This window comes from Physeter macrocephalus, chromosome 14 (genome assembly GCF_002837175.3).
Source record: "Physeter macrocephalus isolate SW-GA chromosome 14, ASM283717v5, whole genome shotgun sequence".
Taxonomy (NCBI): Eukaryota; Metazoa; Chordata; class Mammalia; order Artiodactyla; family Physeteridae; genus Physeter; species Physeter macrocephalus.
This window is the reverse complement of record NC_041227.1, coordinates 131,167,448-131,181,054: the sequence shown is the minus strand read 5'-3', so window position 1 is coordinate 131,181,054 and position 13,607 is coordinate 131,167,448. Positions and strand designations below refer to the sequence as shown.

Below are 13,607 nucleotides of genomic sequence, written 5' to 3'. Positions count from 1 at the left end.
AGGAGGGGCTACATGTGGAGACAGCACAGTCAGCTTGACAGTCGTCTTGAAACTGGTCCTGCGGTGTCTGGATCAGCATCATCTTGATTGTTTTAAGTACAGTAAATCTTCAGTTCCAGGGTAGGTTTGTTCCCGTTTTCTTGAGGCCTTGGAATTATGGCAGCTTACGTCACAGCTACAGTCTGGTCATCATGCTGTTCACTTCTTCCACCTGGTGGGGTTTCAGTATCTCTAAGGCAGCTCACAGGACATGGCTCAGAATATTATCTATAGCCCTTGAGAAGGAACCAAAGGTCCTTGACCCTGTTTAATGACTCAACTGTTAATTCGTTTGCCCTGTTTGCTTTCCTTTGCTCCTGCATTTTCTCACTTCTCTGATTAAACTTATTCTTTGGCTGAAGTTTTTCTGCAGACAAAAGGCAGGTGGAGGACATGGGGGGAAGGACCCTAGGGCCCTGCTCCGGTCACAGGCATTCCTTGGCCCGCGGCAGCATCGCTCGAGTCTCTGCTTCTGTCTTCACGTACTTTCTCCTCTCCTTATGAGAACGCAAGCCATTGGATTCAGCACCTGTCGGATAATCCAGGGTGCTCGCATTTCGAGATCCTTAACGTAATTACGTTTGCAAAGAACCTTTTTCCAAATCAGGTCACATTTCCAGGTCTAGTTGACATATCTTTTGGGGGAAGTGGATGAGCACATTCGACCCACTACATGTACGACCAAATACATAGCAACATGTTACAGTGGCTTCCTTGGGTGGTAGGATTTATGGATAATCTGAATTTTCCTTTGTCTTTTTTTGGCCTACCAGTATTTTTATGATTTCTATGCAAAGATCTTTGTATTACTTTTGAAATAAAAAGTAAAAAATTAGTTGGCATATGACAAATGAGGGACTGCGTTGAGAAATGCCGATCTCTTGAAGACATGGTTGAACCTCACAGTTCACAAAACCCCGAACAACTGTACCCACTTAGAGAAGGAAACAGGGGGAGGAAATAAGGCAGCTCAGGACGAGGGGCAAGTTCATCACGCAGAGACCTGTGTTCATTTATGCTCTAGGGCAAACCTGAAGAGCTCCCAGCTCAAAGCTGGACACGGAAGTCGGTAACCAGACGTCCACGCCAGAAGCCTCCCGGGCACCTGAGTTGAGCAGACTTGTGGTCTGTGCAGCCCTCACCGCCTACAGCAGCAGATCAAGTCTGGAATCTCCCTGCATCTCTTTCTTGCAGTGTAGACCTCCTCCTCCTCCTTTTCCATCTCATTCTCAGGCTATGATTCATTGATTAATTCCTAGGAAAATGTTGCGCCATTAAAATAGGAAGGTCTGTGACGTCAAAAGATCCGGGGACAAAAGACATTTTAAAAGGCTGACATCTTCTTTTATTTAGAGAGGCAGTCTTTCCAAAAGGAAAGAAAGGAAAACACGGCAGTTAGGGCCTAATTATCTTTTAATTTTTTTTAAAGCCGTAGTTTTATTTCCAGTCTCTTGTGGAGGTTAATCGTTTTTTGTTTTAAAGCTTGAAGTTTAAAGCTAGCCTAAAACATGGATGAATATAGAGTGCTATACTCAAGATTCTAAATGTCTTCTTGGTGATAGATTTCAAAAAATTAGGTTCATTAAAAAATCATAATCACATATTAATCAAAAGAAAAGAGTATTCATTATGATCTTCAAAAATCATTGCTGATTTCAGATTGACACATGAACAATGATGTTAACATGTTAAGGCGTCAGTTGAAATGTTGTGAATGGAAAAAGATGAATGAATAAATACCTGAAATGTGAGAACATGCCATGCGTTTTTAATTAGGACAATTTTTGTTGCTGTCGTTAAGAGCCAGATAGTAAATATTTCAGGCTTTGTGGGCTAGATGGTCCTTGTCGCTATGATTCAACTCTGTCATTGTAGTAGGAAAGCAGCCAGAGACAATACGTAAACAGACACAGTATCTCTGTGTTCCAGTAAAACTTTATTTACAAAAACAAGTGGTGGGCCAGATTAGGTCCATGGGCGGTAGTTTGCTGACCCCTGAAAGAAAAAATCAGAACGTTGCAATAGGATACCAGTAATACAGTACTGGCTCTCTAGAATCTGGGAAAGCAGATTTTTATCTGCTTTGTTGTTTTTCTTTTTCTTTTTTTTTCTTTTTATTTATTTTTGGCTGCGTTAGGTCTTCGTTGCTGTGTGCTGGCTCTCTCTAGTTGCGGCGAGCAGGGGCTACTCTTCGTTGCGGTGCGCGGGCTTCTCATTGCAGTGGCTTCTCTTGTTGCAGAACACAGGCTCTAGGCGTGCGGGCTTCAGTAGTTGCAGCACGTGGGCTCAGTAGTTGTGGCTCGCGGGCTCTAGAGCGCAGGCTCGGTAGTTGTGGCGCAGCACGGGCTTAGTTGCTCCACGGCATGTGGGATCTTCCCGGACCGGGGCTCGAACCCGTGTCCCCTGAATTGGCAGGCAGATTCTTAACCACTGTGCCACCAGGGAAGTCCCTGTTGCTTTTCTTGTAAGAAGGAAATGCCAACATATTTGTAGCTATGTGTGCTTTTCTTGGAAGATTAATCTGGGATCAGTGATGATTGGTATAAAAGGAAGAAAGAGAAAATGAACCTCTGTCTTTGTGAAATAAATTGTTAGATTCTCAGAAACAAGAATCTTTTCAATTAATTCTATTGGCAGTGCTTCTGCCCATGATGTTCTGGGAACAGATTTAATACGTGCCTTGTAAGTTCACCTTACTATACAGAGCTTTTGCCATGTGGAGTTATGTGTTGAATGACTGTGGTTTATGTCATAAGATAGCTGAGTCTGGAAAATAATCAGTAATGACATACACAAAGGGGCTTGAATGAATTCTTTTACACGTGATTTATTAATTCATCCTTGTTTATTTTTCCTACGTAATATTTGGTTGCAAGATAGAATTTAAGAGGAAAGTAAAACAATAGAAATTGATGATATTTTGGAGAGAGTATTGATGGAATATGGTTATGTTCTGGGTTAACAGAGATAAAGAATCAGGGAGAATAGAGACATAGACATAGATAACAAATGTATGGATACCAAGGGAGAAGGGGGGAGGGGTGGGAGGAATTGGGAGATTGGGATTGACACATACACACTATTGATACTGTGTATAAAATAGACAGCTAATGAGAACCTACTGTATAGCACAGGGAACTCTACTTAATGCACTGTGGTGACCCAAATGGGAAGGAAATCCAAAAGAAAGGGGATATATGTATACGTATGGCTGATTCACTTTGCCGTACAGCAGAAACTAACACACCATTGTAAGCAACTATACTCCAATAAAAATTAATTTAAAAAAAACTACCAGGGAGGACTGAGCGCATTAATTAGAAAGTGAATTGCTTTGAATAAGAATATCTGTATTTGGTAGTTTTGGTTAGTTGAGGAAATCACTAACCTCTTACCTCTTTACTTTAATGCCTATTAAATGCTTATTTCAGCAAAGCGAATAATAGGCATGGAACTCATGTCCTTTGCATCGGTTGGGTTCTCTGGGATACAGATGCTGCGTACACAAGATTTACTGGGCAGAAGGGGCCATCTGACTGCGATGCAGCTCTGAGAGTCTCTACCAGCCCAATGGAGAGCTCTGGAGTCCTGCGTTGGTGGGGATTTTGCACCATGCTTTGCTCTGTCGTTGGCAGGGCTGCCTTAGCTAAGACGTGATCTTGGCAACGGCTGTCTGGCTCAGTTATCTGCCTTAAAAGCTGTGGTATCTCAGGCTTTCATCTTCTGATCCATTCTTCATGCTGTTGCTACTTCTGCAAAATGTAAATCTGTCATGTTGCTCCATAGCTTAAAATCGTACACAATCTACACTATTAAGGCCTAACTCTTTAGGAAGGCGCCTCTCATGGTCTCATGACTGCTCTCATTTTGGCTTTATCTTTGGCCATTTCCTGCTATGTACCCTGTGTCTCATCCATGTTTTTATACCCACATCCATTGTGAAATACCTAGCATACCCAGACAGAGATAAGCCTCATTAAGACATAAATCTTAAATTCTGTCTGCATAATTCCCGCCCCCCCATACCACCTGGGAAGTTCTAGCAAGGTTGAAACTCATGTTCTTCTAATAAAGCTCAAATGATTTCTTAATCTTTATGAAGATGACAAAAGGCTGGCTGACTTGAGCGGAAAACTGATGAGTTTGGATTTGAACATGGTGCTTTAAGCTGATGGCGTGAAACCCGAGTGGAAACACCTAGGACTCGGGGAGTCTGTGGGTGGGAGAGACATTTGGAGATAAGGATTTTGGTGAGGTCAGCATAGATATCACAATCTATTCTGTGAGAATGGATGAGGTAGAGTTTTGGAAGAAAGCTTCAATGTATTTGGGTGCAAGTAATAGAAATACAGTCAATAGCTGGTTACTTACCTCTAGACCTATTGTTGTTCAAGCATATGGGAAGTTTCAGCATTGGCTTGGAATTTCCTTGATGTCAGGGGACAGTCTTGGCTTCTATGTTCTTCTCTTGACCTTCCCTCTTGGTGACAAGATGGCATGGCTCGATACTTCATGTTCTTATGTGATGACACCCCAAGAAAAAGGGGATGGGCAGGAAGAAATGCTTTTCTCCTTGTGTGCCTCTCTTATAGGGAGTAAGATGTTTCCCTGAACCCCTAAGAGGTCTTCCCTTTATCATGGATCAGAAATGGGTCACATGCCCATTCCTCCATCACCCACTGTCAAATGGGAACATTTTGCCATGATTGGGTTGAACACCTTGTTCTATTAGTCAGGTCACGTGAGCACGGCAACCATGAATGCTTGCTGTAGAGTTTACCAAGTTTACTCAGGACTGGATCACAGTTTTGAGAGAAAGAACATGAGACTAAGACAAAAAGACAGATGAATAAGCCGGTGGTGTTGGTCGGGTGGAAAGTGGCCATCAGGGTTGCATGAATCAAAGAAGTCAAGAGGAACAAGGGCTGAGTAAAGACTGAAGAATGTGACGATGAAGAAATTGTTGGTGAACTTTAAGAGCAGTTCTTTCCATTGAATGCTTGGGTTGGAAGCAAAAGGTCGTGGACTCCTGGAGCAATTCAGTGGTGTGGAAATACAGGTAGAACCTGTGTAATGATGTCTTTAGAGCTTTTTGTTTTTTTTTTAACATCTTTATTGGGGTATAATTGGTTTTTAGAGCTTTGACAGTGAATGAAAGGGGGGTGAGCCGGGAAGGCAGCCAGAGGTGGGCAACAAATGAAGTGAAAAGTGAGAGGGTTTTCAAAACGAAGGGATCTGGGTATGTTCAAAGGCAGGTGGGAAGCAGCCAGGGGAGAAAAAGAAATAGAAAGGATGTAAAAGGAATGGAGAAAAGTGGGTCTCCTGGGTTCAATGGAGGGTAGAAGTGAAAAGCTCACTTTGGAGGAGGAGAGGCATATGATCAAAGAATGGAGAGAAGGATGAAAAATGTTGGTGGATGTTTTGAGATGTTAACAAAAGAAACGCAAAGGCTCAAAATGGATCTTAGAGAAGCAGGAGGTCTGGTCATTTCTAGAATTTACAGAGGAATAAAAGTGGAGAGTGGAGGTAGAGGGAAGGAATAGATTAGAAGTGACGGATTGAGGAGGCAGGAGAAGATCTGGAACATCAAGAATCGGGAAAATTTTACAAGTTTAGAATAGAAACTTAAAAAAGGAAAAACAAAACTCCTGGGAAATTAAATTTGATGACCAAAAGGAAACGGGAGCCAGAATCCTATAAATTTCCCGGGGAAGGGGAGGATTTATAGATGAAGAGGAATTTGACATGGAAAATTCACTTTTGGCTTTTCCCAACCGCCTGCTGTTTGTGCAATAACAAATGATGTTTCTCAAAACCCAAATGTTTCAATTTCCTCAGTTGAGAGATGCCATGTTGCTGTTGTACTATTTATAAAGTAAGGCTTTGTTTGTTCAATCTCACTCAGGATGAGAAAACTGAAAATAAGTCTCTGGGACAGAATTCAAGCCAGCTAAATCAAGGCTACATATAGGATACACATTGTCTGTATGAGACACTAGGTTTTGAGAGGACCTAAAATATAATACCCCTCTAACCTGTCTTAACTGGGAAGAGTTGAAAAATGGGCATAAGAATTAGACAGATGGAGATAAAAATATCACCTTTCTTACTCACAAAGCATTATATTGTAGGGCATGGGTTAATCTGGCCAATAGGTTTGTTTACACGCCCCTGGATCAAACTTGCATCCCTCCCCAAAACTGGAGGCCTCCTTTGCTGGAATGTTCCTGCCCCAAACTTTCATCCCTCCCCAAAACTGGAGGCCTCCTTTGCTGGAATGTTCCTGCCCCAAACTTTCTGGGTGGCCAAGAAGAAATGAGAATTCAGTGAGAATACAGGTTAACTATAGGTGGCTGGTTCCTCAAGGAGAGAATGGAGGGGGCTGGGTGCTGAGTTGAGCAAACTCAGATCCTTTTGGCAAACTCATGAGTCAGATAAGTCATTTTCTCCTTCCCTGGGGTGGAGTCATTAAGGGAGGAAGGGAGAGCCCTGAGTATCATGCTAATAAATATTGTTCCTGTAGACTGTGTATTAAGTACCCCTCCCCAAACAAGGCACTTGTATTGGGTGCAGGGGCCCAGGGGGATATAAAGACAGATAACACATGCCCTAGGGTTCCAGGAACTTATAATCCAGCATGAGAGAGAAGATACAGCATGATGCAATGGGTAAAAATACAGAGATGCAAGAGTGCAGGGCATTCAGTACAGGGTGAGGGAAATGGGAGAAAGTGAAGTTGAAAGGGGCCAGAAGGGGCCTTCACAATCTTCATTAAGGAATTTGGTCTTTATTAGACAGGACTAAGGAGCCATGGAAAGTTTCTGAGTAGCAGAGCAAACAGTTGGGTTTTGTTACCGGTTGTCGAACGTAAGTTCGTGTGCCCAACACATAGTGAGTCCAAACAAACGGAAACATCGGAGTTTGGAGCAGAGAAAGGTTTATTGCAGGGCCATGCACGGAGATGGGTGTCTCCTGCCCCCAAAGCCCCAAACTCCCCAGAGGGTTTCAGCAAAACCTTTTTCAAGGCAAGGTGAGGGAAGGGTGTGGTTGGTTGTTGCAGACTTCTTGGTGCTGGAATCCTTTGTTCTTGCAGCTGTCCCCGTAGGTCAGGTCATGCTGTTCCTGTCACCTTGAGCAAAACAAATGTTATTCTCTGTTCTGCAACTTTTTAACTCTGTGTGCATGGAAAAGTGTTATTAAAGGTCAGAGCCTTGAGAATGGGTTGTCCTGTATATTTCTGGCTCTAGGCAACATTCTTTTGCAAAAGGTGCAGTCAGCATGACTAAGCACAGGTAACAGAGCACGGAGGTGGAAGAAAAAGAAAGAGATCCACACGGAGTCAGACATACTCCTCCTGTCACAGGTTTAGGAAGGAGTGTGTAGGATGGGCTAGAATGGAGGAGAGGCTCCAGGAAGAGGCGATGAAGACCTGACTCAGGCAGAATTCGGGAGAGAGATCAGAGATGGAAACCATAGCGGAGGATTGGTTTGGGGATATTGAAGAACGCGGGACAGTTAAAGGACCTTCCAAGACAGGGAAGAGCAATGAGGAGAAGACATTGAGTTTGGCTTTGTCTGTTTTGAGTTTGACAGGTTGGAAAGGTTTGTGCTCTTTTAGCAGGGACTTAGACGTAAACCAAGAAACACACAGACGAAAACAAATGCACGAGCACTTACCGTGGGGTCAACCCTGTCTTAGGTCTTAGAGACACGAGGGTCAAGATGTTAGATTTTGTCCTTGTCTTCATACAGCTTACCGTTGATCCAAAATCTTGCCTTCTATGGGTCGCAGGCTCTCAGCCCTCATTTAAATGATTTCCCAGATGTGGAGGGCACTCTCTCAACGGATGGGTCCAGAAACCAGTCTGTCCCCTGCAATGTATCTGTCCCGCTTGGACCCTCCCATTCCAGCTCCCGTTCCTCTGTTCCATTCCCACTCCCTGAAAAACCTGTGCTCCGGGGAGCATCAATGTCATGTGCAAGGGTGCCACCCTGGACTGGGCTCTGTCTATGCTTTGTCTCCTGAGGTTGCAAAATATCCCTTTTTCTGTCTATAGTTTTACAACAGCTGCCCTGGTTTCTGCCTCTACTGTCTTCCCTCCTGCTGGACCTGAAAGGGACCCCGTGCACGGACACGGTTTCATTCGTCTTCCTTTGGTTTGTTCTCCAAATTTCCTCTTTCAAATGCCAGTTACAAATGGAGCAGGCTCCCATGCACGTGAAAGGAGCTAGAGGCGTGTGTGTCTGTGTGTGTGTGCACGTGCGCACGCGTGGTCTGTACTAGCAGCAGGCAGATCAAAGTACTTTGCTTCTCAAGTACTTGCAACAAAGTACAATGACTGGGACTTCCCTGGTGGCGCAGTGGTTAAGAATCCGCCTGCCGATGCAGGGGACACCGGTTCGATCCCTGGTCCTGGAAGATCCCACACGCCGCAGAGCAGCTAAGCCCGTGCGCCACAACTACTGAGCCTGCGCTCTAGAGCCCACAAGCCACAACTACTGAGTCTGCGTGCCACAACTACTGAAGCCCTCACGGCACAACCACTGAGCCTGCGCTCTAGAGCCCACGAGCCACAACTACTGAGCCTGCGTGCTGCAACTACTGAAGCCCATGTACCTAGAGCCCGTGCTCCGCAACAAGAGAAGCCACCACGGTGAGAAGCCCGCGTGCCGCAACGAAGACCCAATGCAGCCAAAAATAAATAAAATCAATAAATTTATGTATTAAAAAAAAGTACAGTGACTGTTGTGTGAAGGGAAGTAAAGAGCCCTACAAAGACAGATGATAGTGGATCTAATGGTCTAGGACAGAGATTCCCAAACTTTCTGGGTTCACAGAGTCCTTGGTGCCTTAGTAATTCTTCCGCAGCACGCGAGGCCAAAAGAAATACCCAAGTTCTGTTTGTTAAGTGATCAGGTCCAAAAAACTTAGGGTTTATGTCCTAACAATTTAGTAGAAGTTTGAAAAATAATACACAGAAATCGAGAGAAAACTCTTTTATTTTGTTTTGAAAAATGATTACTTGCTAACGTTACATGTGTGCTTGTTGGGGATATAACTTCTCAAATGTTGGCATCAGATGAGACGCCGCCCCTCTCAGGTCCTTTCCCACAGTGATCGTCAGGCGGGTCTTGCTTTTGATCACGCCAACTGCCCTAATCCCAACGTTGCTCAAATTTGATCAAAAAGAAGGCAGTGATCTAATGTTGAAACTGCAAAACACCTTGAATTAGGAATTATGTGTCCAACAGATGTCAACCGCTGTAGGATTTCCCTTGAAATTAAAAAATACCCCAGAGTGTTCCCTGTGAATTTGCTGCCACGCCCCGGGTCATCACAGTGCATTGGGGTGGGGGCTCAAAGGAGGCTTCCGCGCGAAAGGAGGTTTGAGCCAAGACGCTAACTATCATTAATGAACATTAATTAATGGGTAGGAATAGTCCAGGCAAAAGGGTCCCTGTAACGTAGTGAACAGGGTGACGTTTTGTGAGGGTCTCGTTCACGGAGGAATGTGGATTTTACAGCCCTTATCATGCTCTGAGTTTTTATATATATACATATACATATGTGTGTGTATATATATGGCATATACATATATACATGTGTATATATATATGGTAATATATGTAATGATATTTTATATATAAAATATTTTAGATGTTTTATATATTATGTAATAATATAGTTTGTAATACAGAATTATATACATTATTTATATTTTATATAGTATGTAATATACTTTACAATATGAAAGCAGCATATCTACACATGTGAATATACACTCACGTCCGACTGTCTTCTTACGGCCATGCAGGGATGGGAAGGTTGTTCACTGGGCGTGATGAGCCAGAGGGCGTGCCCAGTGGAAGCTGTGAGTCCTGGGTTTGTAGCACAATCAGCACAGTTTTAGAACTTCCTCTAGCAACATTTGGGAAGAGGAACAGGGAAAATGGATGGTTGGCTTTATTCAGGGTCAGGAATTGCTAAAAAAAAAAAAAAAAAAAAAAAAAAAAGCTGTGGCAGAAAATCAAGGGGTTTGAAGGTGTGAAGATTTCTAAAGTTTGCTGTCTTAACCTCAAAGCGTGGCTTTCACAGTGCCTTGTCGCGGGGGGCACTGTTGGAGGTATGCCTTTTGTGGCTCTTTATCCCTGATTTGTAAAATTCTGTGATGACGTGCCTTTGATGTACGTCTCTTTTTGCTTCTGATGCTGGACTCCCAGAATGCTCTTTCAACCTGGAGGCTCCTGTCTCCTTGTATATATATATTTCCTACCTACTGTTTTCTGTTTGGAACTAGAGCTCCTGTTATTATTCGGCTGTTCAACCTTCTGGATTGATCCTTTCTTTCATGTCTCTCTCCCCTCCACCCAATAGTTTTCATCTCCTTATCTCTTTTTGTTCTCTTTCTGGGAGAGAAACTAGGAAGAACTTTATCTTCAAGTTCATCAAGAGAAATTTTTCTTCTGAGAGCTTTCTCTTTACTTTTCGAGAACTCTTCTTTGCTCTCTGATTAATAAATTCTTGTTTTATGGGTCCATTATTCTCCTCATATCTCGCTCCAAGGATGTTATTTAACATTTTTTAAAAATCCTGCATTTTCTGTTTTCCTTTCCTCCCTCCCTCCCTCCCCTCCTTCCTTCCTTCCTTCTTCCTTTGTCTCTCTCTTTGTTTCTTTCTCTGTTTTTCTTAATTAACCAAAGTTCTGAGAAAATTGAGAAATAAGACAGAAACCTAAGGCAGATGGGAGATCAAAACACCACTTTTATTAAACTATTAAAAGCTCAGGTTGAGATGTGGCTTAGAGTGAAAGCCAAGTGGGCCTGTGACCTGAACCCTAGAATTTGTAGACTTATATACCCAGTCATGGGCAGTGCTGGACCCAGACAGGCCTCCTCTCATGGGGAGACTTATATCAGGGAAGAGCAGAAGAAAACATGCTGTCTCCTGGACAGACTGTCTCCCAGGAAGAAAGGGCAGGGGGCGCTGAACTAAGCGTGGCCAGATCTTCCCAGATTAACCATTCTTGCCCTGTGACAGGAGCAGGTGCGAGTGTGGGAGAGGCCAAGAGTGAGTCACATCTCCATTCAGAAGGAGGCACCGGCAGTTGGTGTGTTTCCCTGCTGACGTCTGCTTGCGGGATCCTTGCCTGCACAGGAGTAGGTGAAGGTGTTGACGGTGATGAATATCGGCTTCCACCGCGTGCTCTGGGGGGACTTCTGACCGCCTCCCGCTCTCTGTGACACCAGACATCCCCAAGTTATGTGTCTCTTTGAAGTCTAGCAGCGGGGAGAAGCAGTTCTTTTCTCAGTCCTCTGCTTTTATTCATGGTGTTCTCTGCCTGGCTAAATAAGCTACTCCTCCTGCCCTGCTTTCCATTCTTTAAGATTCTATTGATCCATTCAAGGATATCCCTTCTCCTGAAGTCTCTGTCCTTGAGAATTTATATTTCTGTTCCTTTACTGTGTAAAGAGGTGCATTAAAGCACAAGCTCTGGATTCTTACGCTTGCTTTGCCACAAACTAATTGTATGGCTTTGGACAAATTCCTTGACTGCTCCAAGCCTTAGATTTTTTTTCATCTGTAAAACAGGTTGTTATAAGGTTGTTTTTTTGTTTTTTTTTTCTTACCAAGTCCAAGCTCATACTCTTTGCCGCATGAAAGGACAATAGATCGAAAAACTAGTTATTGGGGCAAGGAATAGTGACTTTATTCAGAAAGCCAGCAGACCGAGAAGCTGGTGGACTAGTGTGCCAAAGAATCCTCTTCCCCGAGTTAGAATTCAGGCTTCTTTTATACTAAAAGGGGAGGGGGTGTGGTTGGTTGTTGCAGACTTCTTGGTGTCAGAATCCTTTGTTCTTGCAGCTGTCCCCGTAGGTCAGGTCATGATGTTCCTGTAAACCTCCAGCAAGACAAATGTTATTCTCTGTTCTGCAACTTTTCCTCTATGAATGAATGGGAAGGCGTTATACCTATAAAGGTCAGAGCCTTGAGAATGGGCTACCCTGTATATTTCAGGCTATAAGCAACATTCTTTTAGTGATTAACTTATAGCAAAAACAATAGAGTACAAAGGTTAAAGTAAAAGAAACAGATCCAATATGGAGTCAGATTTGTTCTTTCCTATTACAATGTAATGTTATAATACCTGTAAAACATTCATATCAATGTCTGACACATCATGATAAATTTTAGTGGTCATCATTATAATCTCGTTATCTTCTTAGCAGAGTTTCGGGAAGGGTAGGGTGTAAATGTGAGTGTTCTATCACCATCTTTCTATTCGGTCTTCACAGTTCGCATTTTTATTGGTGTTTCATCCGGACTGTAATTTCCATGAAGGCAGAGTCGATCTTTCTCTTACTCTTTACTGTATCCATTGCACTCGGCACAACACATAGCCCTGGAAATATTTGTGGAGTGAGTCAGTGGAAACAAATTCACTCATAATGCTCTTTGTAGGAGGCAAAATTGTGTAGTACTTGAGAACATGGACTTTTGAATCAGGCTTCTTGGGCTTGATTTAGTGCTGGGTTACTCACTGGTTGTATAACCTTGGACACATTCTTAGTTTCTCCATTTCTCAATTTCCTCACCTGTAAAATGAGGGCAAAACAGTGCCTGCCTCCTAGGGCTCACATGAAGACTAAAAGAAATAAACTGTATGAAGCCCTTGGCATAACGCCTGGCATGTCATAATTGCTCGGTAAATGCTAGCTGCTCTTATTGTTGTTATAATTGTTTATTTCCTGCATACCAGTCCCTGGGATAGGCACAGTATACATGTCATTGATCGAGTGCCTACAGTTTGCTGTGTCCTGTACTTAATCCTGTAGTAGTTAGGAGTGTGGTATCTATAGTCAGATGGCCAGGGTTTGAATTCGGGTGTCAGATGAATAATTTTGAACAAGTTACTTGATCCTGTTGAATCTTACTATCAATGCTTGTGGAATGAGGTTATAAAAAGACCTGTCTGTTGGGTAGTTATGAGGCAAACCATGTAAAGCTTAGCACAGAGCCCAGCACAGAGTAAATACACGCTCAGTAAATATTAGCTGTGTTGATGTGACAACGGTGCTGGTGATTACTCTCGTTACTGACCGGGGTTCTTGGCCTCCTTAATCAATACAAATCGACTAGAGGCCTGACAAGAAATCCAGGCCAGGCTTTACTGGGGCCCCTGCTGCAGCCGGGGGCACCGAGAACAAGTAACAGGTGCCCTTGGTCGCTCGCTGAGGCGCGGGGGGCAGCTGGCTCCTTACGTGGGGTGAGGGTAGGGGTGCGTCCGGGGGTCGGGCAGGAGTGGTGGCTGAGGGGGTCTGCCCACCCCCTCGGTGGCGTTGAGTGCAGGGGGCCTGCTCAGCACCCTGCTTTTGCTCCCGGCTCTTCGGAAGTGGCAGTTGGGTGTTTGGTCTTTTTGTATCTTATTGTTCATAATTTGCCCCAATTGTGCATGTGTGCAGCTATTTTTAGTCCCTCATAATTTCTTTGTATTTTGTTGCTTGAGGCGACGTGTGTCCAGGTGCGGGCACTGCAGCAAAGGGCCCCAGGTCCCAGCCTGTCTCAGTTC

The 13,607-nt window shown here is 43.7% G+C and overlaps 1 pseudogene; it reads right to left on the bottom strand.

Moving 5' to 3' along the window:
* Window positions 1-464: 464 nt before the first annotated feature.
* LOC102981988 (uncharacterized) overlaps window positions 465-13,607 on the bottom strand; it is a 62,411-nt pseudogene continuing 49,268 nt past the window's right edge.